The sequence below is a fragment of the Anas platyrhynchos genome, chromosome 3 (assembly GCF_047663525.1).
Source record: "Anas platyrhynchos isolate ZD024472 breed Pekin duck chromosome 3, IASCAAS_PekinDuck_T2T, whole genome shotgun sequence".
Classification (NCBI taxonomy): Eukaryota; Metazoa; Chordata; class Aves; order Anseriformes; family Anatidae; genus Anas; species Anas platyrhynchos.
Window position 1 is genome coordinate 76,526,963 of NC_092589.1, and position 27,153 is coordinate 76,554,115.

A 27,153-nucleotide genomic window follows, 5' to 3' on the forward strand; every position below is an offset into this window, starting at 1 on the left:
AAATTCATCTGGCCAGATATGAATTTCTAAGTATCTACCACTAAGCAAATTGCATTTATGGCCACAGGAGAGAACCTGCCAGTTTTAATGTGTGATTAATACTGTCCTAGACTATTTATCACATTAAAGATCAAAAACTTAGAAATGTCTTCTTTTCTTAACACATAAAAGTTTAGCAGCATATATAAAAGAAGTCCTTACCCCAAGACAGGCTTTTGAAATTGCCTCACATCTTAGAACCATGCACTTCTGGGGTATAAGATACAGAAACCAGCAGGATACCCGTAGTGCTTCCTTCACTTCTGGAAACGGACACTAAACCTATAGACAGATAATATTTAGTTTTATATTTTTAATTGAATTTTACTACAGAAAAAATACAAAAAGAAAAAAAAAGGAAAAGAAAAGGAAAAAAAAAATCTTCACAGAATCACAGATTAGGTTCTGCATAGAACCTCTGGAGATTGTCTACTTCACCTCTCCTTGCTCAAGCAGAGTCAACTACAGAAAACTGCCCAGGACATTGTCTAGTTTGGTTTTGAAAACCTGCAAGGACAGAGACTCTACAACCTCTCTGGACTGTTTCAGTGTTTGACCATTCTCACAGTGAAAATTTCTCTCACATATAAATGGAATTTCTTGTATTTCAGTTTGTGCCTAATAACTCTTATATGAATTTTTATGTCACTTAAAAGACTCTGGCTCCACCTTCTTTACTGTCCTCCAGCAGGTACTTATACACATTGCATGGATATCCATGAGTCTTCTCCAGGCTGAACAGCCTCAACTCTCTCAACCTTTCACTGTATGATAGATATTCCATGCTTTTAACATTCTTTACTGTGCTAACTTCAATACATCCATGCATTTCTCATACTCAGGAGCCCAGAACCAGATACAGTGATCCAGATGTGGTCTCAGATGAAACAAACTACGTTACGTGTGAAATGTTATGGCATAAGGCATGCATGTATGTATGTAAAGTACCCATGCTGTACATAATCACACAGAATCACAGAATGGCTGAGGTTGGAAGGGACCTCTGGAGATCACCTAGTCCAATTCCCTTGCTCAAGCAGTGTGACCTAGAGCACATTGCACAGGATGGCATCTGGGAGGGTTTTGAGTATCTCCAGAGAAGGAGAGTCTACAGCACCTCTCTGGGCGACCTGTTCCAGTGCTCTGTACCAGTCATTTTTTGACCTTTTTTTTTTTGACATTTCTCCTTGCTGTATCATTTTAAACAAATAACTTCCAGGTTATATTGGGCAGTTGTAAATTAATAATAGTCCACATTCAGTAGAAATAGCAAGAAAAACCACATTAGACAAAAGTTTTAAGGAAAAGCTATGGTGAATTGAAAAGATTCATTTTTTATTTCATTTGACCATGACAACACATCTTATAAATGTTTTTAAAAAAATAAAATTTTTTAATGTCTGACATACAGCAGCAAAAGAATTATATTTCAAAAAAAGTCTCACAAGCCAGACAATCTCAATTGAGAAATAGGCGTAAAAGAACAAACAAAAACAAACAACAAACAAAAAACACAAATATATACCCCAAAACAACATAGAAATACCTGTACAAGAAAAATATGCAATTTTTTCTCCACAAATCTGCTTTCAACATGAATAAGCCTTTGATTTCAGCCTGAAAGTTTCTGAAATGCTCCACAAAAGAAAATACATTATTAGTTAACATTAGGGCTTAAAGAATATATGTGCAGCAAAAAAAGTTCCTTTCAGAACAGAAACAAAGCCATTTCTATGCTAAGTGTCATTAAGCTATCCACCTATTAGCGACAAATATCAGGGAATACAAACATACGTTTCAGAAAGTGAGCAACCTAAACTGGTGAAGATGCAATCATCATTATTTATTCTCAACATTAATCAGATATGTCTGTTTCCAGCTGTTGCTATTTTGTTTAATTTAATTAGAAACAAACCACTGTAACTACTGAAATCATTAGAAGAGGTTAGTAGCCTATGACAATAGCTGGGAGTCAAAAGTAAGGATCGGTCACGTCCCAGGACTCCTGCCCTTAAGTCTTATTAGAGCCAATAGATTCGACTCTCAAGCTTTACCTTTGGCCCTTCCTTCCTATGGATATGCAAATAACTCTATGATTTTCAGCTTAATAGCTGACAAGATGCATTGGGTACTAAGGGCTCCATTCACAGTGCTGCAAAAACAGTTCTGCCTCTAAGAAAAGCCCTTAGTATATCACATGAAAGAGTTTCATGATCTTGGGTAGCACGCATTTCTGAGGTGTAAAGATGCCCTTTATCCCAAGAAGGTGGCCAGTGACACTTCTTACGTAGTCAGAAAAACTGTTAAATCTGAAAACATATAAAGGAGCTAGCTTTACATGACAAATTAAGGGAAGGAAAATGTATGGTTTACTGAGCAAAATAGTGTTAATGTTCAGTTGCCTTGCTTTAAGTCTGAAAATATTGAAAAAAAAAAAAAAGGGAGGTTTATGATTGCAGCCCCAAGCTACAGATCTTATACAAGAAACAAATTTTAAGCCTATCGTTATCTATTAATTTTGTTTTAAACTATGCAGTTTTCTGCACTTCCAATTTAACACACCAGCATTCATTTATCACTGTAGGGCATTATGGGCAGCTGCAAAGTGAAGATTCAACCGGATATTGGCAGACTTACACAGAAATGTAATGTTGCCTTGGGTTACAGCTACAATCTAATTCTGGCTGATGAGTAAACACCCTTGAGTTTGGTTGTATATTCTTTGATCATTATTGGTTGATCTTTCAAATAGTACTGATACTCCTTTCTTTGTCATACCCTTTCTTCTCCTCCATTTGTATTTTCTCTTTATTCTGCATTAGTTATTTGTCTCACTATGAAAATCATTTATACATTGGTACTCCACGTTTTGTATTTACTGAGTGTCATCTTTTATGTTTTGGGTTTGTGGTGTTTTTTTTTTTTTCAGAAAGATGTCAAGTCTTATAGTGCTTATTATGTTGCCCCGGTGCCTTGCAAAGTACTTTGCAAGGCACACAGCAGAGAATTTCTGAAGTTTTTCTGCTTTGCTACACTAGTAGTTTATGAACTGTGCCTCTAGTCATTTACTTCTGAGTGAAATTTACAAACCATGAGTAGCAACAGAACAAGGGAAGAGTGTAGAACAGAACAGGCACAGCAGCCAAAAAAAAAAAAAAAAAAAAAAGATTAAAGCAAGATTAAAGCTTCTGGAACTTCAAGTTTAATATCTTAGTGAATCAAGACAAAAATAATTTTATCAAAAATTATGCAGGAAGAGAGAACAGTGATTGTATCTGTCTATGGAAGATGTGTATGAATACAGTGACTCCGTTTAATGAGCAGAGCTGAATCTTGTCATCTTGCTCATAATGAGAACTTTCTTAGGTGAACAGAGGTATTCTAATACACAGCATGTATTTCTAAGTTTTCAAAACTGACTCAAAACTTAGACTTGAAAAAGATTGGGTAGACTTAGTTCATCAGCTATGACATCAGTTTTGCAGCTTTTAAGTGGCCCAGTTTCTAATTTGTATACATTGTCCTGAGAAAATAAGTTGAAATAGTACCATTTAGTTTGGAAAAAAAAAAAAAAGTTTCCAACAGGTTACATCTTATAATCATGACAGATCCAATAAAAATAGGAGTTTGGAACTTCACAAGTATTGAAATTGTGGAATGTGATTTTATTTAAAATATAGATGTTTAAAGGATAGTAAAACAGTCTAATTTGTGAAAAAAAAAAAAAAATCAGATCTTGTTTAGGTAAACAGAAGGACCTCAGTTTGCTTAATCACCTCCAGAGTTCTGTCTGGAGATCATCTGATGAATCTTCAACCTCTTTCATTGGCTATCCTTTTTTTCATTTTTGATCCACATCATCTCATTGCTGCTGTTAAAACAATTCGTTATCCCATGCATAAAACACTATTTTTTCATATCTTTTTCCATTCCAGATAAAAGGAATATTCTGAAGAAATGAAACCGATGTGTGCTGTTTTTAAAAGGCAGAAATCATGTAGCTGTGTTCCTGAGTGCTGGAGAGCTTGAGTAAAAACAAGAACTACTTACCCACATGCATTTTCCTCTGAGTTCTTGCAGCAACTTTCCATTCAGTGATGAAATATATGGCACTCTCTTTTGTAAGCTGCGGAATAAACATTTTCCAGAGTAATTTACCTTTATTCATGGATGCATATGACATACGTTTGTTGTCTTAGAGCAAATTATAGCCTGTGAGACACCAGAACAATGACAGCATATAGTTCATCCTACCTCACAGAATATGCTAGGTAAATGACCATCCTAGACTTCTCTGATTTTTATAGGCACCAGCAGAGAAGTGTCTGAAATTTTAAGTTTCCTCTCTTCTCCTCTTCTCTACCTCCTACCTCCCATTCTTCCATAATATGGCATGAAACAAAAAATATTCAGTAATGATGGTGTGGTGAGAAACAAAGACTGAGCTTCTGCCAGTCTGTGAGTAAACTGCTTAGAGGTTTATGTAAATAAAGTCAATAAGGACTCTTAAAAATGTTTCCAAAAGATACCAAGTCTTATTATGTTTAGAGGTTATCTGCCTGAGAGGAATAAGGAAGTAAGAAGGAAGTAAAGGAAACAGAGATTTGGGAAAAGAATATAAAAAGCTGAAACATTTAAAATATTCAAAATCCTGTAAGTCTCATATCAATGGCAATTCAAAATATTTAAAATCATTATTTTGACTTTAACAGCATGCCATTCATCAATATATTTTGGAAATCTATGTACAGCAACTGGCTGTGTGAAAGTACTGCTGACTTTCATTTCTCCATCTTAATTTATCCAGGAAAAGAAAACCAGATCAAACCAGCAAACAACCCTGAAAGTTTCTCATAGGTTTTTATGTTTTACCAAAGAAAATGTTTTCCCAGTGTCTATCACCCACTACAATTTAAATACCCACTTTTATTAATAAGTTAATTAATAAAACAGATGGTATAACAATGCAAAATGCTACATCTTCATTTCAATTTCTTTCTGTCATAAAGGGCTGTTTTTCAGCTGATTTCTCATTGCAGCCTAGTTTTGTACCATGTAAGGAAAAAAAAAAATAGCTGTAATCCATCAGTAGGCTTAACAACATATGAATTAAAAAGGTCAAGGCAAACCTGTGTTATTTTACTGGGTCTGGTTGGGATGGAGTTAACTTTCCCTGCAGTGGCCCATATAGGGCTGTGCACTTGTAGTTAGAACAGTGTTGGTATCACACTGGTGTTTATTGCTGAGCAGTCCTGACATAGCATCAAGACTCCCTAACAACCCCTCCAAGAGCCAGAAGCCTGGGGGAGGGGAAGAAGTGTGGAAGGGACATCACCAGGGCAGCTAACCTAAATGGACCAAAGGGTTATTCCATACCATGGAATAACATTCCATTCCATACCACACACAGCAGTAATAGCTGGGAAAGAGGAAGAAGAACGGGGGGTGGGGGTGGGGGGGGGAGGCCCTCTTGTTATGAAGACATCTGTCTTCCCAACCAACCACTCTGCATATTGAGGTCCTGCTTCGCAGGATGTGGCCAAACATTGCTTACAGATGGAAAATATTTTTTTTTCTTCCCTCTGTGTTTCCACATAGCCTTTACTTTTTCTTTTTCCCCTTTCCCCTTTAATTAAATTACTCTTAACTCAACCTGTGAGCCTTTTTTCTTACCAAAATATTTTCTTCTCTTAGTTCGAGGAGGGGGAGTGAGAGATTGGATGTGGTGAAATTTAGCTGCTCAGCAGGGTAAAATCAGTTATGTATGACTGATCCATGTTTCTGACCCTACTGTCCTTATATTTACACGAATAAATTAAATGTGGCTAGGTCTACTATTAAGTCCATGGAATGCCATGGACTTATTCATACATTATTCCTGTTAGAGATAACCTATTCCTGTTAGAGATAACAGGATGCCCTCCTTAAAACTGCTTATTTTCCCATGCTAATTGCTGAACTTTTTCTGGGAAATACACTGAGGTACACCTGAAGCAGAGCCAAAACTATGACTAGTTGACTGAACCAAAACTATGCCAGGGACCACTCTAAAAACTTTTCCATAGGGGCAATTTGACAATAGATACAATTAGGTTAAGGTGCCTGGGAATGTCCCGACCTTGTTTATTTTGGTACAGGTAGCCTTTATATCTACGTGTCATCAGAATAATTTAGAGAAATATTAAGTTTCAACAATTAATATACAAAATAGAGTAAACCTAAAATCAGGAAAGATTCTTTTTGAATTCAGTGATCTTTACATTAGGATACTTACCCCTTCCTCAGATAGGCTTCCATTTCAAAAAATGTCTTTTAATACTGCTGGGATGTCTCCTCTTGAGCCATGATGGAGCTGCATCCCCTATAGAAAATCTTTGAGAGCAAAGCTAACTCTCTGGTGCCTTCTTTCAATTCCATATATGTAAATGCTCTATTCAAACTAACCTTTGTTTGCTGTCCTCACAGGAATATGCAATATTGAATATGCAATATGCACTGTATTCCTGTGGGGATACATTCCCCAGAAGGCCTCTTCCACCTGTTTTTTTCTCAGCTTTGAAAGTAGTGGGAAAGTTATTTTTGTTTTCAGTCAATCACACTAGATATCTCTTTGAGGTTTGTCTCTAATTCGGCATTGTGGAAAATCACCTTTTCCTCTGCTATGTCTTCCATTTACCACCACAGGAGCCAACTATTTAATTACTCTAAATAGGCACCCCTTCCAGAGAAGTTTTATTAGCAGAACTTAAGCAAACACAAGCAATTTGTAATCTGTTGAGATGTGCCTGTGTACTTATCCATAATGGGAGGGGAAACATGATTTTAAAATTTGTCCTTTGAACCATTCTGTGTAAAATCCAAGTTACTAAGTTGTACATCCCTATGGACACTGCATGAACAAATTTCCCACATGGCATTTTACAATTAATTTTCATCTTCTTGAACTAAACACAAACAATCTGACAACTGGTTTATGCAAATGTGTTCTGAACTTCTTTGAAGTAGCTATTTTTAAGGCAGATATCATCTCCGCTTGGGGCTGAGCACTGAAATGATTTATATTTGTTTCAGTGAAATTAAAAAAAAAAGTGCTAGAAGTTATTTTCTACATGGTTTGCTCCATTAGATACATTTATTCTGACAGGAAGTGCTGAAATGCTAGTAATAAAGTGCTGAAATTACACATATCAGCTTAGGATCAAAATCCAGCAAAAAGTGAGAAAAGGTTTGTATCTTTGAACTAATCTGGGAAGTATGTATTATTTAAACAACCATGCAACCAAGCAGAGTTTTTCCAAGTAAAAAGCAGTTCTCTGAAGGGTCAGGTGGAGAAAGGAATGGCCTGAAAACACTAGCCGAGACTGTACAAACAAAACTCATAACTTTGGTTTAGGTGCAAAAAATGACGATGAAAATAGAAAAGGCTAAACAAGGTTTTTGTAATTAGGCATTATAATTATTTTAGTATGGAAGTAGTTTCCAAGACAACTGGGAAACTACTTAGTTTAAGATACTATTAAATACCAGCTGAGAAGTTGGAAAAAAGTGACAAGTTTCTCAACATGCAAGACTTTGTTCTGACTTAACAGCTTCTTGTCAGCTGTAATACTTGATCTTGATCCATCTATTTGATCAAATACTATCAGACTATACTCAAAATAGGCTAACACAAACCTTATGAAGTTCAACAAAGGGAAGTGCAAGCTCCTGCACCTGGACCTGAGGAGAAACAACTCCAGGAATATGCTGGGGACCACCCAGCTTGTAAGCACCTCTACAGGAAAGGACCTGGGGATTCTGGTGAACACCAAGTTGAACACGAACCATCAATGTGCCCTTGCCACAAAGAAGGCTAACAGTACCCTGTAGAAGTGTTACCAGCATGTCGAGGGAGGAGATACTTCCCTTCTGCTCAGCACTGATGAGGCCACACCTTTGGCCCCCCAGTACTAAAGAGACATCAGCACTGAAGACAGTCCAATGTGGAGCCATGAAGATGATGAAGGGATAGGAGCTTCTTTGGGGAAAGGCTGAAAAAGTTGAGACTGTTCAGCTTAGAGAAGAGAAGGATCAGGAGGGATCTCATCAAGGTATATAAAAAACTGAAGGGAGGGTGAAAATAAATTGTTTTCATTTGTTTCCACTGCCATAACAAGAGGCAGTGGGCACAAACTGAAACACAGAAGGTTCCTTATGAACATTTGGAAGCACCTCTTGACTGTGCATTTTACCCAGAGAGACTGAAGGATGCTTCTTGGAAATACTAAAAAGCTGTCTGGACATGGTCCTGGGCAAATGACTCTAGGTGCCCCTTTTTGAAAGATGTGTTGGGCCATATGATCTCCAGAGGTGTCTTTCAACCTCAACCACTCTATGATCAAAAATTGTTGTTTCTCTACAGACTTTCTTACATTCTTAGATCCTATTTAAACAACTTTATTATTGATATTTTTTGTCTTAAAAAAAAATCCTCTGCAACAAAAATTGCTCTGAAAAATATATGTTATCTGGATTAGAAACAAAACCATATATTCCATGTCTTGGAGTAGAATCTATAAATAATTTCAAATAGATCAGCTACAACTCAGAAACTGGTAAGCAACAAGACGACGGTGCACAGAGATAGGATTTCGTAAAATTTTTGTAAACTACCTTGCAGCTTATCAATAAGGAGTTATACATACTTGGCTTCTTCTCCAGATACTTGCCACTTCAGTTACACATTTTTGAGGTGAGCAAGAATTAACTTCTACTATAAATTTGATAAAAATCTAATAACATTAATTAGTTGCCCACTGTCATGCTGGAGATGTCAACAGAAAACATTATACTGAAGGTATAATATACATATAATGGAGGTGTAGAAATTTTGTTTGTTATTTTTTACACTTAACTAGTTAAAACTAGTTACTGTAGAAATATGCCTAAATATCATTGGCGTGATTTTGATTTCATGACTGCCACAGACTGGGGTTTTCTTTGCTGTTTGGTTTTGGATTTAGTCTTTGGCTTTTTACAATTTAACACTGAGTATCTCAACTACTGAAAGTGTGGTGAACAATGTGACCAAAAATATCATCGTCATCATCAAGGAAATATTTGTCATATTCAGCATTCAATAATAACACATATTTGAACAACTGAGGAACTATTCAACAGTCAAACTCCAAAGATGGGCTGAGTAAAAAATGAAAGTACATTTTTCTTTAAAGTTTTTAGATGGAATAGCTACATAGCAACAATTCATACATCAGCTTATATATTTAATTCCCTGATGAAGGATTTAGGAGGAGGGGTTTTGGTTAGTTGTTGTAGAGGGTTTTTTTTGTTTGATTGTTTTCAGTTAAAAATAACACCCTCAACTATTCAAATCTGTTGCATCAACCTCACAAAAGGAAGGTTTAAAAATCTAAAGAAGAAATGAGAAGGTGAAGAAGGGCAATCTGCATTCCAGGTGAACTGAGCCACATGCAATTGACCATCAGCCAGTACTTCCTGAGAAGTGATGGCTGGGAAAATACCCATCAATAGAATTAGTCAGAAATTCTTCCACAGTATAGACCATCACCACGATATGCTTACTCTCAAAAATCTAAATAGCTTGCAAAATGCAAACAAATTTGATTAATTTCCTACAACACAGTCCTGGACCAGACAGGATGATCAGATCACTGAGAATATCTGGAATCTGTATCTTCCTTCTTACATTAAATTTATTTTGGAAAATTCCTCTATACAGTACTTTGACAATCTATTTACCTTAACTTATTTCTGTCTTTCTGAATTATCAGCCACACAAAACATTCAGCCTTCCTACTGTTTCCTTATTCTGTATGCTCAAGGAAGTAGGATATTTGTTTTGTTTCATGTCTTGGATTCACTACCAGCTATTTGTACATAAAACAGTGTACACTGAGCAATTCAAATAGTGGGCTATGAAATCACAAGAGGTGCGAAATGCAGGAAATCTCACTCAAAAGGCTTTTTTTTTTTTTTCTCATTCTAGCCTAAAACACAGATATGTGTACTTCAAACTGAATCTAGTAGGTTTTCTCAGCTTTAAAGTGAATGAGTAAAATAAAATGGTAAGTTTCCCCCCAAAAATACTGGAGTTAATTTTAGCATTGTAGATGTCTATGATACCAAATAATTTTCTTCAGAGCTAAACAAACAAACAACAAATAGAGAGCATACCATAAAAGTACAAAACTGAAGAGTCATAATAACTTAATAGTCACAGAATAAAATTCAAGAGTACCGAACAAAACTTTATTTATTCATACACTTTTTTTTTTTTTTTTAATTTGTTTAGGTACTTTTTGCCCTGGAATGCAATAACATGAGATAATGGTTCATAGAAGGCCTAGCCAAACTCATGCGTGGCCAATTTATCATGATTATCAACCTGGCTGTACTAGTTGTAAAAGTTAGCTCTTGGAGCCACTTCAGCATGTCTGTATGGTGCTCCCACTCAGCTATTCAGCTTTCAAGAATTTTTTGTTCCACTAACTGTGCACCATCTGGAAAAATTACCCTAAATCATAAATCTAATGACAACTGCCATGCTTTTCCCTTGCTGAGGAGCTGACAGAGTTAGTTGCAAGGATGCTTTCAAGATGGAACAAGACCAGATTGAAGAACTTTAAGAGTGCCATTGCACTGGATCTCTTGTTGCTTGTATTTATAATACATCTGCCGTATCTCTGTGCCATTTTAGCATATGTTTGAGTTAGCTGTAGTCATGGTGATACCATATACCTTAATTCTGAACATAGCCTCTGCTTAGAGCAGAACCAGCAAGCTTGAATCAAGACATACATGTATCTTTTTTGTTTTCACATATATTTCAATTCATCAACTAATTAAGGGGTGAGAACTGATGTTATTCTGTGACTGTATTACACAGATCAGAAAGGTAATCATAATGGTTCTTTCTGCCTTTTACATCCAGAAGAATAATTTACAATCCAGAAGATGTGAGTTCGTGATTTCAGTTTAAAGTCGATATTAACATTTCAAATCACATTCAGAAAATTCCAAGAAGCTGGTGAAACTATAAGATACTTATGTTAGCAAATTCCTAGTCTTCTCATTTATGCCATAAATTTGAAATAACTGTTTATTATTATTATTACTGTTATTATTATTACTAATGTTATTATTATTGCTACTGTTATTATAACTGTTATTAAGGTGGGGTAAAGAACAATGAGCAAGTGGCTGTCTCCTCCATCCCTAACCCTTCCTGCCTGGCTACTCTGGCCCAGTGACCCAGGGTCTGTGCCCAGGTTGGGGGACAGGGGGTGCAGATGCCAATTTCCCCTTTCCAGGTTCAACCAGTAGCAAAGTTGAGCACATATCCCAGAGACACATGGACACACACAAAGACAGGACACTGATATGACTGGGCACAAAGGCTGCCGCAGTCAAGGGCTGCCTTCAAAAACACACACACAGGGCTCATGTAAGTGTAAAAAAAGAAAAAAAAAAAAAAAAAAAAAGACACCCTTTCCTCCTCTCCAGCTGGCAGAGACATAAGGTCACTAGTGAAAGCACATACAGCACTCTCTAGGTTCTCAGGCACACCCACATTCACGGATCTTCCAAGTACCTGACACAGTTCCTCTGTTCTTCCAGCACCCTTGCCCACATTCCTTTAGTACCTTTTCAGCAGTCCCTCTGCTGGCCCAGCACCCCTGCACAGATCCTAGGCCCTCTTACCTGCCTCATGGTTTGTTTACTCACTGGCCAGTCCAAGTTGAAGTTGGCTGCAAATGCACATACACACTCATCCCTCAGGCACGTGACATTCCATAGTCCCCCTTGCACTTACCAACACAGACCCACTGCTTGTTTTGATACCCAGACTCAAGGCCTCCATTACTTGCCCACTGGTCTAGCTTAAATGTTGTTAGAAAACACACACTCACACCACTGGGAACACACCAGGTTAGGAAAGACAAAGACACTCACCCCCCTGCCAGCAGACGGCACCATGCACACAGGCTGTAGCTCACAGCCATGCTCTAGCCAGCGGTGCAGAGCAGTGTTCTTGCCTCACTCACAACGGTACCCAGTGGTAGCTGGGACACCGCTCCCACCCCAGCTGCTGGGGTCACCACGTGTCCCATCTAATGCCAGGACTCCAGTAGCTGGCCTGACTCCAGTAGCTGGCACCAACTCCACTCACACACACAGGTGTCACCAGTGGCTAGTGCTGAGACACCTGTACTCACTCCAGTAGCTGGCACCCCAAGTTGGGGTGCCCTTACCCAGCCTGACTCCCAGTGGCTGGCACTGAGGTTTACTCACCCACATCTAAGTCTGGCACTTAATCCTTGCAGCTCACATAGACAAGAGAGTGCAAATACACAGAGAGATAGTTAGGAAAAGGATTTAATGAGAGAAAAATATAAGAAGACAGGTAGTGGTAATCACAGAATCATAGAAAGGTTTTGGTTGGAAGGGATTGTAAAGATCATCTAACTCCCCAGTCTCTATCCACATAGCCTTACACCTATGAGTCAGTTGAAACATATTTTTCATCCGGATATGTTGGTGGACATCATTTGTACTCCTGCTAAAATTCCTAGAGTCTACTTTAACATTAACTAGTACTATTAATGATGATCTTAGCCACAATAATTTTCTTTTTTTTCTTTGTATAGGCAATCATGTTTTGTTCTAGCTGGGAGTATAGTTTTTCCTGGAGTTTAAAGAGGCTGGAAGACAAATCACACAAGACAGATATGTCACAGTGCAGATATAAAACTTTCATATTGTCTGATATATGACATATACTATAACAGTATGGGAATTACTTACTGTATGTCTGAACTGTGAATAGGTCTCACCTCTTCCATGTGAAAGTTCTGGAAAAAGAAAAATGGTTGTCCTTCATGGCTGTCATTGTTAGATGAATAATTCACACACACACAAAAAGGTAAGAAATATATCTCATATGTTTTCACAAGTTTTTAATTGAGTGAATAAGTATGTCAGAAAGCAGGAAGAGTTATTGCTATTCACATTCCCTTCCAGACTTTTGAACTCTCTCACACCCTTCTGGTAATGTGAAGGGGTGTTTGACTATCATTTTGATTCATATGATGATGTCATTTATTACCTTGACACTGAGAAGGCACTTCTATGGCACGGTAAAGGTCAAAGCTTCCCAACAAACAGCATGAGATCTAGACTTCTTTGGCATCTGGTGTCTTGGAGCACAGAAGATGCGAAGGCAAACACGTGAAATACAGAACTAGCTTTGGAGCAGAATGATGCTTGTCTATTCCAACAATCAGATCTAATGAAGTTAACAAGAAACCAGAGACATCAAAAAGTATGCTTTGCTTCACAGGCCATTGTCAGTACAGGAGCACAAAAAAAAATGTCATTTCTTAGACACAGTATTTCTCAGACAACACAAATAATTTTAAAAGGCCTGGTCAGGCTATGAAGTTGGCCTGTCAGTGGGCGTTGTATAATGGGGTACTTCTTATTTTATTTTTGTACAGCAGATAGTTATAATAGGCATTGTACAGGCATATATCCTTATTTACATGTCTTTAAGCAAAACATTGAATCACTTCTTTAAAAAACATTCTAGCAAAGGTCCAAAACATCTGTCTTTTAGGGGAGAAAAAAACCAAACAAACAAAACCAAACAAACGAACAAACAAAAACGGAACGGGAAGGGACGGAAAGGAAAGGAAAGGAAAGGAAAGGAAAGGAAAGGAAAGGAAAGGAAAGGAAAGGAAAGGAAAGGAAAGGAAAGGAAAGGAAAGGAAAGGAAAGGAAAGGAAAGGAAAGGAAAGGAAAGAGGAAAGGAAAGAGGAAAGGAAAGAGGAAAGGAAGGAGGAAAGGAAGGAGGAAAGGAAGGAGGAAAGGAAAGAGGAAAGGAAAGAGGAAAGGAAAAGGAAAGGAAAAGGAAAGGAAAGGAAAGGAAAGGAAAGGAAAGGAAAGGAAAGGAAAGGAAAGGAAAGGAAAGGAAAGGAAAGGAAAGGAAAGGAAAGGAAAGGAAAGGAAAGGAAAGGAAAGGAAAGGAAAGGAAAGGAAAGGAAAGGAAAGGAAAGGAAAGGAAAGGAAAGGAAAGGAAAGGAAAGGAAAGGAAAGGAAAGGAAAGGAAAGGAAAGGAAAGGAAAGGAAAGGAAAGGAAAGGAAAGGAAAGAAGAAAAAAAAGGAGGCTCTGGCATGAGCATGACTACATCCTGAGAAGTCTAATATTGAAGTTGTCAAAGCTGCTGTGTCCTCTAGAGGAATGTTAGACTGGCATAACCCCTTGCAAAATTTACCAATATAAAAGCACCTCACTCTAGGCACATATTTATAACCATAAAGCCTAGGTATACTCTCATAAAAATTATCCCTGTGTTCACTTTCTTTTTTTTTCTTTTTTTTTTTTTTTCCCTTTCTTCCTTTCTTTTCTTTTTTTGTCCTATGGAGTTGATGACTGTTAAATACAAAAAATGTTTTCCTCATAGTAGTCATAAAAATAGTTTCATTCTGCTCCTTTTACCACTAGTTCTGCTCTTTTTAGCACTAGTCAGCCTGCTAATTATAGGCCAGACATGTATTGCTGGAACATTTATTTCACTTCTTTATGTCAGTTAAACAAACAAACAGGGGAAATATATATACATATACATACATACATACATACATACATATATATATATATATATACATATATATAAAATAATCCCAGGTAATTGCAAAAGCATCTTCACTCCTAAATTCTTTTCAGTATACATTTAATCATAGTACATCGTAAACGATGAAGCAATTTAATGGCTACTAAACTTTCTGGAAGTATTTCTTGATGTAGTATGGGCAGTACCTGCAAGAGCAAGCAGCAGTCTCAGAAATTCACACTTTTAAACCTATAATTCATTAAAATAAATAAATAAATAATGAATGTACACTTCTGGCTGAATTCTATCAATTTGTTTTATTATTGGTAGAAAAAACGATGAGATGTTCTCATGAAACTTGCTTTATAGTTGCCTGCAAAAATTTGATCGGATGCCACTTAGAAAATTCATTTCTTTACAAATAAAAAGAGAATATGAGACATGCTACAAAACTGGTCCAAATATGCATATACATGTATCTATGTATATATTAGCATCTGTGCAATAAAAGAGGCTTTACAGGAATAAATAGCCTCCCAAGACCTATTTTTATCAGTTGTGATAATTTGTCAGCAGTACGGGAAACATTTATTACTTCAGAGTTCTCTTTTAAGATATAATTTATGAATTGGGAATAGTTCTGCTAGTTGTTTTCAATAGGGCACCAAGAACAACAAAGTACTCTATAGCAATGACTTCAACATCTGAAGAGGTATAAAACTGTCATTCTTAGAAAACATATTTGCCTTTTCCCCATTTTACGTAGCTTTTGTCATTGTCAACGATGACAAAGCAAGCAGAATTGGAAACTGAACATTCATGATGATAATTCTAGAATCAGGCAGAAAAAAAAAAAAAAAAAAAAAAAAGTCTTTGATAAACTTTAAGTATTGGAATACTGTCCTCTCAAGATTTAACCAATTTTAATTGTCCAAAGCCTGAAATACCAATGTCTGGTTTTTGGTTGGTTGGTTGGTTGGTTGGTTTGTTTTGGGGGGGTGGCCAGATTGGTAAAATTTGGAATTCTCTGTTCAAATTTAAAAGCTGAAGAACTCCTTTTACTGTAGTTTGCTCTCAGAAGCGCACTACAAGGCTCACTCAGGCTATGTTTGAAATAATATGTGATATTCTGCAGCTACTTGATGAACAGGCAAGGGTAAACTTAGGAACTAGCTTAGTTTGCTTAGTAGATGAACTCATAAATTAGCTGTGCTATATTCAAAAGTAAACTTCATAAGTAGTTCCCCTTGAGGTATTGAACTAAGTTGTTCTGGAACAAAACAAAAAATAAGCAGCAGAATGTGGCTGAATTATCAGTGCTGCGAGTTCTAGATATCTGTTTTATAGGAAATCAGTTTAAGTGTGGTGCTTTACCATTTTGTTGTTGCCAATGTCATGAACTTTCAGAAACCTGATAAGACAGAAGTAAGCAGTTATTTAAAATGGTTGTGAAGAAATAAACAAAAATTAAAATCAATTCACTCTAAAACTGGATTTTTGTGTATTTTTTAAATTAAAAGGACAGATTTTTTTTTTTTGCTCCTAAATATTGAACTTAAAACATTAACAACAGAATTATCCTGATTTTTTAAAATTAATATACTTTTCTAACAGTTTTCCCCACAATGAGAATTTATAAGGGTGAAAACTGTGGATTGTTCAGTGGGACACAGTATTATCTAACTTTATATGAACTAATGAACTGTTTTATCTCAATATTACTAAATGAGTAACTTCTCAGTGCTATAATTGCTAATAATGACAAAAGCACATAATTTAACCGCTCATTTAAAAAAAAATCCTATTAATATGAGAAAATTGTTTAATGGGTGAAATGGCTTTAATCAAGTTTAGCTTTAGAAGTCCATATATCATTTATGTTTCAATTCAGTAAGTTGATAAGGTTCTTCATATCTTATCTATAATAGTTTACTTGGTCAGAATATTTTAAAAGGTTTTATTCTGCTTTCAGAAAATTGATTTTCTTTTGTTGTTTTTTTTTTTTTTTTTTTTTACACAATTGTATTTTTCTTCACTGCGCTTAGTAGAATGTTGAGATTACTCAAAGAGGGTTATTAAAAATAAGTGCTTTTCTTCCAAGCTCTGACTTATAGTTCCTTCAATTTCTGTATAGCAGAGTAGCTTGCTCTGTTTACTTGGGTATACATGCATATCAGCTCTCCTGAATAAATCATCAAAGAGAAAACATTATATATACGATGAGGTGAAATCAGGTAACTATGAAAAGGCAAAACTGGATTAATCTCTGTCTTCAAAAACATAAAACTGTTCTGTCACTCCATTAAAGTACTAAAGATTGAGCTCTGACATTCTTATGGTTTGCTGTCTGATCACTGTTTAACTTCAGGGCACATACATCTCTGTCACCTTCTTCTGTTGAAAAGATTTTTATAAACATATACACTTGAAATGATTGACGCATTGTAGGGAGGACACAAAACTACTTTCTCCCTGTGTACTCTCCCCTGCCCATTACCACAAAATAAGGACTTTTAGACTTCACTGTGCTTCTTGCTGGTTTAGGAGCCTCAGTCCTGCAGTGACTGTAATCCATAGAAAGAGCAATTCATGGTGATGCTTTTTAGTATGCTTACAGAACTCTACACTGGTAAGAGATAGTAGAATACAGTTTATTTCTATTTGTCAATAGCATTGTTCACTAAACAAGACCTGAGTAAAACTTTATGAAATTTAATTATATAGAGGAAGTCATTTCTTAGTTCGATACTTTCTTTCCTACATTTATATTCAGAACTATACAATGTTCTTATGGAAAACAAAAAATTATAATAATAATGTCCTTCACTGGTAACAGTTAATGCACTGACAAAGGAAAAAATACAACTGCAGGTTTTTTATTTAATTTTTAAGTAGCTCATCTATTAAAATACAGGCTCATCTATTAAAATACAGATATGAAACAAAATATTCTAGATAACTATTTACTGTATAAAGAAATAATGGTTCCTCTGGATGGGTAGTCAAAGCAATGAATGCAACAGAAGTAGTGAAAGCTGTCCTTTGAGGAAGGAGCCATCATTTGAAAAGGCAACAGTACATGTTCTTTGTGGTGTACAGAGCCTATATTTAGTCATACTTAATATGTAAATAAAGTTTTCATTTTCATTGTGACACAGACATAACTCTGATGTTCCAAGTGTAAAGGGAAAACTAACAAAAGAATATTTGTCTTCACAAATAGATTATGCCCTTATGATTCAGGACTTTAGGAATAAAAGCATAAATACAGAGCAGAGCACACACAACACCATGTGGGAAAGAATAGGGACTTCACATGCACAACTATATTTCTCTATCTGACTTTGCTACTTGGTAGCTCAGTGCCTTGCTCAGGCTGCTCTTGGCAAGTCACTTCACCTCCCTGTATGTCACTTTCCCATCTGTAAAGTAGGGAAGTTGACCTAATGAGATTTGTGGTGAGATTCCCCTCTCCTCAGATATGCCATGACACAATAAAACAATAGAATGCTTATGTAACTTGCTTGTATAATCATCTTATACAAAGAAATCTGTAGTCTTTAAAGATATCAAGCAATTCACAGTCATGTTGCCCTACTCAGTTGCTCATGAACAGTCTAGACAATGTCCCCTCTGGGCCATGGATTAGCTATTCACCAGATAATAGCCTGCTATTCACAGACCAGAAACCTAGAAACACACCTGACACTCTTGCATCAGCAGGTTGACCAGACTAACAAAAGTCAGGCCTACAAGTGTAGCTCCACAGTTTGAGCTCAGGGTAGCTCTTGTTGGCTGGTCCAGGGGTGCTACCCAGTGAAGGAGATGTCCAACAAAGAATGTGAGAGATTGATAACTTCCTCACCTGTTGTTCATCAGCGGGTGAGATTAAAGGTACCATCCCTGGTCAATTTGATAAATGTGGTCTTCCCCTGCTTTTGGTATGCACGTTTAAATTGTTTGCATTTTACTTGAAACTAGATGCTTGCTCTGTGGGTTCACTGCTAAAATAAAATCACTGTGACTTGGCATTCAGTTTGTTGTTTAGTATCCCTGCTTTGTTGTTTAGTATCCCTGTTGATAGAAACGAGATTCCTGAACAGAGCAGTGACATTGTGTCTGAACGGGAGAGGTAGTGTCTTTAAAATGTTAAACAAATCATCCAAAAGGCTTGGATATGATGTGTGTATGAGGATTTGGAGAGATGCCTGACTTAATGAAGACATAAGGCTGAGTTGGAGATCATTTCTACACTGGAATCTCTCCTGGAACTAGAATAAAAATTGGCATATTGACAGGAAATAACTAACTGTGCCATGTATTTTGGGAAGCAGTTGAGTTTCGTCACTAATATAAGTGAATGTTGGAAAAAAAAAACTCCAGGAGCCAAGGCCCTAAATTTCAAATATGTTTTAATCCTTTGAAAGAATTTATATTCCTTGAAATAGTGAATTAAAGAGTGCCTTTCAAGAGCAAACAAGTGAAATGGGAAGTGCTAATACAGATATTGCTTTATTTCTATTTTTCTTTCTAATAGTGTCAGTAGTGCCAGAGTCTCTTCTTATTAATGAAGTCCAGAGGCTTAGACTACCTGCTACTATCAAAAAGAGCTCATCAGTAAAGGCAGATAATGATTTTCTTTATCACAAAAGTAAAAGAACTTCTTTTTTTTTGGATATGATATGATTTTACTAATATTTTCAACAACTGACACTTTCCTGTTTCCATCACCAATTTATTCTTTCAGTCTCTGTAATCATCATTAAGTAACTTCCAGCAGTTTGGCCTGTACAAATTCATGAAAAGCAACATAATGAAATACATACTGCTGTTTTCAAGTCACGAGCTAAATAACAGAGCATAAATCAGTCAGCCTGGCTACAGAATAGACAAGTTTCTAATGTATTCTACCAAACCAAAAATGTCATACTTTCATACTATACATTTACTGAGGCCATTTACATTTACATTTAATGAGGCCATTTGATCCCCATAAGTGGGATCAAAATTAAGACCTTTCTCTTTCAAAATGTCCAGACACTGTCACATACACAAGTATGTGACATTTTCATACTGAGGAAGAGATTGGAGCTCTGTCATTCAGAGATACAGAAGGCAGAGGAAGACATGCTTACAAATTATTTTGTTTAAACCAGACATTTCATTATTTCAATGTTACGTTTGTCTCATTTGTATTCCAATATAACATAACAGATCAGAACTACAGGCTCTCAGGATTACTTTTTCCTTCCCCACAAGGTGAGGATGGCAGACCAGAAGTAGGGAGAGTTGATGCTACCATACAGCACATGACACATGGCAAGAGGAGAAAAAGGGGAAGAAGAGCTAAGAGCAAAGCATCCTTTGCAGGCAAAGGCCTAGGAAGGACTGGGCATCAGTCTGTAAGCAGCAAAGTATGCAATAAAGAGAAAACTCAAGGAAAAAAAAACATTGAAGAGCGAATTACTATTTCCTTGGTAACCTATGGAACTTTCCATCATTTTCCAAAACTTCATTAATGCTTAGCCACTGTCCTTCCTTTACAAACCCTTCTCACTTTCAACCCCCTTGACTGATTTCAGTACCAATCCCTCCAGGTCTTCTCCTTTTATGTTCATCATTCAAAGGCACTCTTATTATCCAAAATGTGTAAATAAATACTAATAGCATATAAATATATAGAAACAGCTTATAAATAAATAGATACAATGAAAATGTTTTCTCTCAGGGTAACTAGAACAAAATAAATGATGTTTTGTTTTGGGGTAGCAAATTTAAATGTGTTGATGCTGATGAGAAATCCTGATCTATAGCTATGACATTTTCTATTCACTAAAAACATTTAAGTAATGTTAATTATTATCTGTGGCACAAATCCAGCAAGTACTTAAGCAGAAGTGTGAGTCTATGGTATTCTAACTGAACCAACAGTTCACTCAGACCAGTAAAGTTAAAACCAAAATTGGATTTCTAGCTAAAATATTAAGAGTTTAAAACCATATTAAAACTCAGCAATGCATGTTTAAGATTAAAAATGGTTTATAACACAAACTGTGGTGCTCATAGGGGACTTCAACCACCCTCGTATCTGTTCAAGGAAAAACACAGCAGGGCGTAAACAATCCTGGAGGTTCCTGGAGGACGATGTTATCTTCCTTCTGCAAGTGATATTGGAGCCAGTGAGTAGAGGCACTAATGCTGGACCACATTCTCAACAACAAGGAGGGGCTGACAGGGAGTATGAAGCTCAGTGGCAGTCTTGGCTACAGTGAACATGAAACACAACCCTGGACTTCAGAAGAGATGATTTTGGCCTGTTCACGGATCTGCTTGGTAGAGTCATAGAATCATAGAATATCCCAAGTTGGAAGGGACCCATAAGGATCATTGAGTCCATCTCCTGGTACCACACAGGTCTACCCAAAAATGCAGAACATATGACTAAGAGCACAGTCCTATCACTTCTTAAACTCTGACAGGCTTGGTGCTGTAACTATATCCCTAGGGAGACTTTTCCATTGCACAACTCTCTCAATGAAGAACCTTGTCCTGATGTCCAGCCTGAGCCTCCCCTGTTGCAGCTTGACACCATTCCCAAGGGTCCTATCATTGGTTACTAAAGAGAATAGAGCGGCGCCTGCCCCTCCACTCCCCCTCATGAAGAAGTTGTAGAGTACTGTGAAATAAAGCCCTGGAGGGAAGAGGAGCCTGAGAAAGCTGGTTAATATTCAAGGATCACCTCCTCCAAGCTCAGGAGTGATACAGCCCTACAAAGAGAAAGTCAGGCACAAATGTCAGATGGACTTCATGGATGAACAAGGAGCTCCTGGACAAACTCAAACACAAACAGAAAGAAAGGGTGGACCCAAAGGAAAGTTGCCTTCAAGGAATATAGAGAATGTCCAAGGGGCCAGGGATCAGGTTGGCAAGGCTAAAGCCCTTTTCAAAATCTGGCCAGGAATGTCAAGAGCAACAAGAAGGGCTTCTATAGGTATATTGGTGATAAAAGGAAGGACAGAGAAAATGTGGACCTTCTCTGGAAGGAAACAGGAGACCTGCTTACTTGGAATATGGAGAAGGCTGAGGTAGTCAATGACTTTTTTGCCTCAGTCTTCACTGGCAGGTGTTCAAGCCACATATCCCAAGCCACAGAGAGCAAATGCAGAAACTGGGAGAATTAAAAACACTGAAAATCAGGTTCAAGACAATGTAAGGAACCTGAAGGAACCTGCAGAAGTCCATGGGATCTGATGAGATGCATTCATGGGTCTTAAGGGAAATGAGGGATGAAGTTGCTAAGCCACTATCCATCATATTTGAGAAGCTGTGACAGTCTGGTGAAGTTTCCACTGACTGGAAGAGGGAAAACATGAGGCCTGTTTTTAAAAAGGAAAAAAAAAAAAAAAAAAAAAAAAAAAAAGACCTGGAGAAATACAGGCCAGTCAGTCTCAATTGTTTGTCTGACAAGATCATGGAGCAGATCCACCTTGAAACTATGCTAAGGCACATGAAAAATAAGAAGGTGATTGGCGATAGCCAACATGATTTCAATAAGGGCAGATCATGCCTGACAAATCTGGTGGCCTTCTACAACAGGGTTACATCATTGGTGAATAAAGAATTGGTGGATAAGGACAAATGATGTCATCTTCCTGGATTTGTATAAAGCATTTAACAGTGTCCCACAAGACATCTTTGTCTCCAAATTGGAGAGATGTGGATTTGATGGATGGACCACTTGATGGGTAAGGAATCAGCCAGATGGTCGTACTCAAAAAGTTGCAGTCAATGGCTCAATGACCAAGTGGAGATCAGTGACATGTAGTGTTCCTCAGCAGTCAGTGTTGGGACCAGAACTATATAACATTTGTCAGTAACATGGACAGTGGGATTAAATACACTCTCAGCAAGTCTGTGGATGACACCAAGCTGTGTGGTACTGGAGGGAAGGGATGCTGTCCAGAGGAATCTGGACAGTCTTGAGAGGAGGGCCAGTGCAAATCTCATAAAGTTCAACAAGGCCAAGTGCAAGGTCCTGCATCAGAACCAAGCAGAAATACAGCCTGGGTGGATAATTCATTGTGGACAACCCTGAGGATAAGGACCTGGGGGTGTTGGTTGATGAGAAGTTTCACATGAACCATCAATGTGCAGTTGCAGCCCAGAAAGCCAACCATATCCTTGGCTGCATCGAAAGAAATGTAGCCAGCAGGTCAAGGGAGGTGATTGTCCCCCTCTACTCTGCTCTTACGAGACCCCACCTGGAGTACTGCATTCACCTCTGGGGCCCCCAGCACAAGAAAGGCATGGACCTATTGGAACAAGTCTAGAGGAGGACCAAAGGGCTAGAGGATGATCAAAGGGCTGAAGCACCTCTCCTATGAAGACAGGCTGAGAGAATTAGGGTTGTTCAGACTGGAGAAGAGAAGGCTCCGTGTAGACCTTATAACAGCCTTCTAGTGTCTAAAGGGAGCCTACAGGAAAGTGGGGAAGGGAGTCTATCAGGTAGAGTATTGATAGAATAAGAATTAATAGTTTTAACAATGACAAGAAAGGTAGATTTAGATGAGATATTCAGAAAAAAATCTTTTTCTCTCAGGATAGTGAGGCATTGAAACAGGTTGCTTAGATAATTTATGGATTCCCCATCCCTGGAATGTTGAAGGCCAGGTTGGATGGACTTTGAGCAACCTGATCTAGTGGGTGGCAAACTTGTCCCCACTTGCAAGGGGGTTGGATGATCTTTAAGGTCTCTTCCAACCTGAACTATTCTACAATTCTGTGATTATATCTGTTCTTACCAGTCCTTCTAATGTTCAAATCAATTACATTTTACAAGGAAAAAAAAAAAAAATCCTTCTGAAATATTTTTAATGTAATTTTCAGAATTTTAGAAATAATGTTGTCCATATGAATAAATATTGAACATTTTTTCATTTCTTATATTATTAATTCTTCACATGAATTTAACTTCCAGATCAGGGAAAGCACATCAGAAGGTCAAGCTGGTTAGAAATTAATAAATTTATCCGTTCAGCAGCTGAAACAAAAGCTTGGAAATAAAGTAGTCAATTTGTTGCGAAAAAATGCTTTTAATTTTTTTATTTTTTTAAATCTTATAAGTGTACATGTTTTCATTTAAGCCCTTATTGTATTTATTTAAATACGTTTTAAAATGAAAATTTACACTTGATTTGAGAATTTTATTTCAAAAATATCAATCGTTTATGTTTAAAGTATACTAATTAAAAACATACTTTTCCCAGAAGACAGTGAATAGTGAAAATAAACTTTTTATTTAAAAGCAGGCATTTTTTTAATATAATCATGGCAACATATAGGAGCAGCTATTTAAATCACAATTTACTAAATGTCATTATACTACAGGTTTTCCATATTGTCAACACTTCCATTCTTTTCTACTCCTGAAGGGCCATACCATGAGATTATTGACGATGTTGCAGAAAACTGCCTTAAAACTCTTTAATAATATGTGAAGAACTGTAATTTGTTGTTATTATGGTATATAGAGAAAGTGTTAATTGACAGTACAGAGTGAAACTGTCATGGTTCTCACAAGTAGAGCTCCAGTTCTTCTCTGGAAATTTAGGATAACACTGACTTTGTGTTAAAGTCAGTGGATCCATCATCTTCAGGAATTAGTAATATTTTTGTTTTAAATGTCCCAAAGCAATTTTTGATAGAAATGAAGGTTCTTCAGCTACAAAACAGATTATTATGCCTATCAGCTCTTTCAGCATCAGAGGGGTGTGGGGAAGGGAATTGAAATAACTGTACGTTGTAATATCCAAAAATTTCTTGGTGTACCATCTTCCTGATGTAGACTAAGCCTAAGGCAAAGAATAAGAAATCTTATTTTTCAGTACCAAAATTACTTTCAGTGATACTTGAACATGTCAGGTATTAAAATGTCCCCTGGAGTTGAAACTTGCAGCATATCTGAGCTTTCCAACATCATAATTTAAGACAGGCAGGATCAATAAAGTGTCTATGTAGTAACTCAAATGTCTAATCCATGAAGATTCTGAAGGACCTAATTTAGGAATATATTTGGCTTTGAAAAAATCTATGCTTACTCATCCCTGTGTTGAAGTTCTTTATGAAAAGGGTAGTATGGCATTAGAACACCAGGAGAGTGGTCAAATTGCCATCCCTGGAGGTACTTAAGAAAGATGTGGCACTTAAGAACATGGTTTAATGGTAGTTAGGTAGGTGGTTGGACTTGATGATCCTAAAGGTTTTTTCCAGCCTAAATGATTCTATAATTCTATAAAATGCTCCCATCATACTAATCTTGGACACAGGGAAGTGGTCACAGCACCAAGCCTTCCAGAGCTCAAAAAGTGTTTGGACACTTCTCTCAGACACATGATCTGATTTTTTTTTTTTAATTATTATTATTATTATTTTCAGGTGATCCAGCAATTGTACTTGATGATCCTTGTGGATCTGTTCCAACTCAGATATTCGATGATTCCGTGTTCCTATGATTCCTATGATTCTATGATGATGATTCTAATCTGAGTAGGATTTTTTTTTTGTCTGTTTGTTTTATTTTACATTTATATGACAATGATAATTTTGATGATAAAAAATTGATATGAATGAAGGACACAATACTCATTAAGACCTGAGCAGTACACTGTATACATTTGTAATAACAATAGCTAAAATGATCTTGCAAGGTCTCAGTTCTTCAGCTGCTGTGCATAAAATAATAGCTTATTTAAAGAATTTTCACTCTGTGTTACTACCTCTTACAAGAGTCTGATACGTATATATATATATTAAATATTTATGAATAGTTAAAAATATTCAGATACTTGTAAATTCCAAGAAAAACAGGTAATGGAAGTTTCTGGCAGGCTGAAGAGGAACAAAGCCAAACCAAAACAAAGTTACAGAAATATCCCAACAACATCAAGAAAAATACACTACTTATTAACCTGTCCTCATCCACTTTTTGAATGCAGTAATGCTTGATATCCATGGGCTTTCAGTAGAATTGAATACCATATTCTGATTGTGCTTTTTCATTTTGGTGGTTGTTTATATTGTATTCTCTGAATGCCTATGTGATATGTCTTATGGTATTTGGGAAACAAGTTTTGCAGAGTAAGTGTTGCCTACTGAATAGTTACTGTCCAGCCTTAGTGGATGTCATACTGTAATGAAACAGCAGCAGTCAGAGCTTAAACTGAGCTTTTGACAAAGCTGTTAGCTTCATTAGAGCAAAAATAAAGCAATAAATTTAGAGTACAGGAATAACCCAAATATTTTTCATCATGAAGCAGAAATAAGAATGGATTTATTTATTTATTCTTTCTGTGAACACTTAAATGATGAAGGATATAAGCTAATAGAAAATCTGAGGGTTATGGAAAAAAAGTGCTCAGCTGAACAGGCAACTGAGCCAGCTACCTTAGATAAAAGCTTCTACAGCCTATAAAAAAAAGCAATAACTTCAGCTGCAGAGACAGCTGTTTGTCTGCCTTTGCAACTGGAAAAAACTTGGTTATAAGTGGTCTAATAAATTATTAGTATGCCTGTTAGATGCTTGAGGCTGGAACTGCAAACTCAGCAACAAGTTACATCTACAGTCTAGCTTTTATTTAGTTGTACCTGAATCAAATCAAAATTTATTCACAGCTTTGAGCTATTTTTCATGAAAATGGAAATAAAGATACAGGGACAAGGCAGTCTTTTTTTTTTCTTTTTTTTTTTCCAGTGGGCTTTAGAGGCTCTGTTTCACCTATTTGACAGATTCCAATGCTTCCAAAGTTGTTCCTTGGTTTATATATGAAAGAAACATTGCCCACAATAGTACAAAATGTCAAACCCAAATGGGGAATGAAAAATAATAAATTTGCTTCAGTTCCATTCCATTTTTAAATCAATCATATATCTTTTATTATATCTCTAGACTACTTTAGAGGAATAACCAAAACCCCTTAAAAACAGTGCCTGTACATTGGATCTAACAGTTAATTCCTGACTCCAGCCTAAAGAATTCCTATGGAAGATAACAACAGGAGCTGTAACCAAATATAGCCAGCAGTTTTTGGCTGTTTTGATCAACTAAATTTCACCTTCTTTGCTTAGAGACTAGACAGGGTTCATAGCAGCTGGTCACACAAAAATAGTCTTTATTCTGTCTTTAACTATCACAGACTCTTCCCTCCAAAATATTTTCAAATAATTTCAAATAAAACTTCAAGAGAAAAAAGTTATCAAAAACAATTTTTAAAGAGGATTTGTCATATGAATGGACTGCAGTTTGCTGAGGTTTTATAAAATTATGAAATATGCAAGAAATAACAAAAAAATAATTGTTACAAATAATCTGTAAACAGAAATAATAGTCCTACAGTCATTGCATATGAATATATTCTATTTCACATACTTTGGCCTGCTGATATAAATGTTTGGCTTTTTGGTTGCCAAGAACTATCTATAGCAT